The sequence below is a fragment of the Piliocolobus tephrosceles genome, chromosome 10 (genome assembly GCF_002776525.5).
Source record: "Piliocolobus tephrosceles isolate RC106 chromosome 10, ASM277652v3, whole genome shotgun sequence".
Taxonomy (NCBI): domain Eukaryota; kingdom Metazoa; phylum Chordata; class Mammalia; order Primates; family Cercopithecidae; genus Piliocolobus; species Piliocolobus tephrosceles.
In genome coordinates, this window is record NC_045443.1 from 90,730,471 (window position 1) to 90,734,482 (window position 4,012).

Consider the following 4,012-nt stretch of genomic DNA (forward strand, 5'->3'; position numbering starts at 1 on the left):
AAAAAAAAAAAAAAAAAAAAAAAAAAAAAAAAAAAAAAAAAAAAAGGCAGTGAAAAAGAAATAACACCTTACACATAGGAGAAAACAATTCTAATGACAACAGGTTTCTCATCAGAAATCATGGAAGCCAGAAGGAAGTGGCACAGTGTTTGTCAAGTGCTGGAAGGAAAGAACTATCAATCCAGAATTCTATATCCAGAGAAAATATCTTCAGGAATAAAGGGAAAACTTAGACATTCTCAGATGTAAGAAAACTAAGAGAATTTGTCACCATCAGACATAAGCTAAAAGAAGGGCTAGGCCAGGTGCAGTGGCTCACGCTTGTAATCCCAGCACTTTGGGAGGCCGAGGTGGGCAGATCACGAGGTCAGGAGTTCAAGACCAGCCTGGCCAACATAGTGAAACTCCATCTCTACTAAAAATACAAAAAAAAATAGCCGGGTGTGGTGGCACACGTCTGTAGTCCTAGCTACTCAGGAGGTTGAGGTGAGAGAACCGCTTGAACCCAGGAGGCAGAGGTTGCAGTGAGCTGAGACCATGCCATTGTACTCCAGCCTGGGTGACAGAGTGAGACTCCGTCACAAAAAAAAAAGAAAAGAAAAGAAAAAAGCAGTAATCTTGGAACATCACGAAGAAACAGTAAAATTATGAGAAAAATAATGTATTTTTCTTCTCCACTTAAGTTTTCCAGATTTTTTTAAATAGCTAAAGCAAACATAACAGTGATGTGGTTATAAATGCATACAGATGGACTATTTAAAAGTTATGGGCTGGGTGCGGTGGCTCACGCCTGTATTACCAGCACTTTGTGATACCGGGGCAGATGGATCGCTTGAGCCCAGGAATTCAAGACCAGCCTGGGCAACATGGCAAAACCCCATCTTTATTAAAAACAGAAAAATGAGCCAAACACCGTGAGTCACATCTGTAATCCCAGCTACTCAGAGGCTAAGGCAGGAGGATCACCTGAGCCTTGGGAGGTAGAGGCTGCAGTAAGCCATGATTGCACCACTGCACTTCAGCCTAGGTGACAGAGTGATACCCTGTCTCACACACACACAAAAAAAAAACTTATAAATACGGAGAGTAAAAAGACATAAGGAGAAGTAAGGTTTCTATGCTTCACTGAAACTGCCAAAATCTCAATACCAGTAGACTGTGATAAGTTATACATGTATAACCTCGTATAACCACTAAAAATACTATGCAAAGATACACTTAAATGCACTAAGATTTTTTTTGTTTGTTTTTTGTTTTTGTTTTTGTTTTTTTGAGACAGAGTCTCGCACTATCGCCTAGGCTGGAGTGCAGTGGCGCAATCTTGGCTCACTGCAAGCTCCACCTCCCGGGTTCATGCCATTCTCTTGCCTCAGCCTCCTGAGTATCTGGGACTGCAGGCACCTGCCACCACGCCCGGCTAATTTTTTTTTTTTTTTGTATTTTTAGTAGAGACGGGGTTTCACCGTGTTAGCCAGGATGGTCTCGATCTCCTGACCTTATGATCCACCCACCTTGGCCTCCCAAAATGCTGGGATTACAGGTGTGAGCCACCATGCCCAGCCTAAATGCACTAAGTTTTAATCACCCATAGGAAGTTAGAAAAAAAACAGAAACATAAAACTGAGAGAAAACAAAAGATACAGAAAACAAAAAATAAAATGTCAGGCACAAGTCCTACCACATCAATAATTATATCAAATGTAAACAACCTAACACACTAATTAAAAGACAGAGATTCGCAAAGTAGATGAAAAAACATGACCCAACTATACATGTGTCTACAAGAAATTCCAATCATAATTAGATAGGGAGATTCAAAGTAAACAAATAGAAAAAATGTATCTCATCTAAACATTAATCAATAGAAAGCAGCAGTTGCTATATTAATATTAAACAAAGTAGACCACTGAGTAAAGAAAATTACCAGAGATGGGGCAAAACATTCCATAATGATAAAAGGGTTCGTACATCCAGAAGACATAGCTTCCTAAATGTGTGTGCAACAAACAACAGAGCTGCAAAATGTGAAACACAAACTGATAGAACTGAAAGAATAAATAGACAAATCCACACTAATACTCATAAACTTCAATGCCTTCTCTCAACAACTGATAGAACAAGTAGACAGAAAATTGGCAGGGATGTAGAAGAACTCAGGAATACTTTTTTTGTTTGTTTCCTTGAGACAGGGTCTCACTCTGTCACCCAGGCTGGAGTGCGGTGGCATGATCACAGCTCTCTGCAGCCTCGACCTCTCAGGTTCAAGTGCTCCTCCCACCTCAACCTCCCTTGTAGCTGGAACTACAGGCACCTGCCACGACACCTGGCTAATTTATGTTATCTTATTTTTTGTAGAGATAGGGGCCTCACTATATTGTCCAGGCTGGCCTCAAACTGCTGGGCTCAAGCAATCCTCCTGCCTTGGCCTCCCCCAGTGCTGGGATTAAAGGTGTGAGCCACTGCTCCCAGCCTAATAATACTATTAACCAATAGGACCTAATCTACATTTATAGACTATTCCACCCAACAATAGCAGAAAACACATTACTTTCAAGCGCCCACGGGACACATACAAAAATAGACTATATCTTGGGCCATAAAACCAACTTCAACAAATTTAGAAGACTTAAGGTTGGGCACGGTTGCTCACACCTGTAATCCCAGCACTTTGGGAGGCCAAGGGGAGTGCAGATCACTTAAACTCAGGAGTTTGAGACCAGCCTGGCCAACATGGTGAAACCCTGTCTCCACTAAAATATAAAAATTAACCAGGCATGGTGGCGGGTCCCTGTAATCCCAGCTACTCAGGAGGCTAAGACAGAAGAATCTCGCTTGAACCTGGGAGGCAGAAGTTGTAGTGAACCGAGATTGAGCCACTGCACTCCAGCCTGGGCGACAAAGAGAGGCTCTCTCTCAAAAAAAAAAAGGTATAAATAAAACAGCCACATTTAAGAAAAATATTGTTGCAAATTGGGTTTCCAAGGAAACAGACTCAGAGATGGAGGCTTACACCCAGGAGGTTTATTGGGAAGTGATCTGGGGATCAACACCTGTGGGGATACCAAAGCTGTTGATTAAGGCAGAGGGAGAAGTTGGGCGGCAACACAGCCACAGCAAGGTCCTCTGCCCATCTCCTGCGGAGCCCTTGAGCTAGGATGGCCTTACAGAAATATCCCAAAATAAAGCAAGGGGGCTGGACCTTTAGACCTCACATCATGATGTGAAGGGAAATGACCTTGGACAGGTGGCTTCTCATCACTAGGGTTGTAGGGGGAGCGCAGGAGGAGACAGGTGTGAGCTGTCAGCCAATCAGACTGCCAGTTTCAGCCCTGAAGTGGGAGATCTGGGCAGCACACCCAGTGCTTATTCTAAGTGTGAATCACCTACTCATTCACTCTTACCAGGGAAACCTTTATGTAGACACAATAGACAGTAAAGGCTCCCTTCTAAAGAAAGAGCAGGCTGTTAGAAAAAGATAATCATAGCTACAGAACTTTTTCTTACCAGAGGTAAGATGGCTTGTCACCACCAAGGTAATGCAGCATCTTATGCTCAGCACAAGACTGATCCCAGCTTCCTTGACCCATGTAAATGCAGCCCAGCAGTGAACCTCATGCCAGTGACCCACTCTTCTCTCTGCCCCTTGCCAGCACTGACAGTATCTTACCAAACGCCAGTGACTGACACACAAAATGCATTCCATCCCAGAGAGCCTCCTGCATGTTACTTTTTTCATGAATGGACAGGGAGAAAACTTTTATGTGGAAATCGTTATGACAGAAAAATGGTCTATGGCTGAGTGAATACTTTCAGCAGAGCTCAAAGGTCAAACCTTCAGTCAGATCATACAGTTTTCACGTTTTCTGCCTGCTGGAGATTCCCCAGAAGAATTTTCCAATGGAAGGAAGGAAGGAAGGAAGGAGGGAAGGAGGGAAGGAGGGAAGGAGGGAAGGAGGGAAGGAAGGAAGGAAGGAAGGAAGGAAGGAAGGAAGGAAGGAAGGAAGGAAGGAAG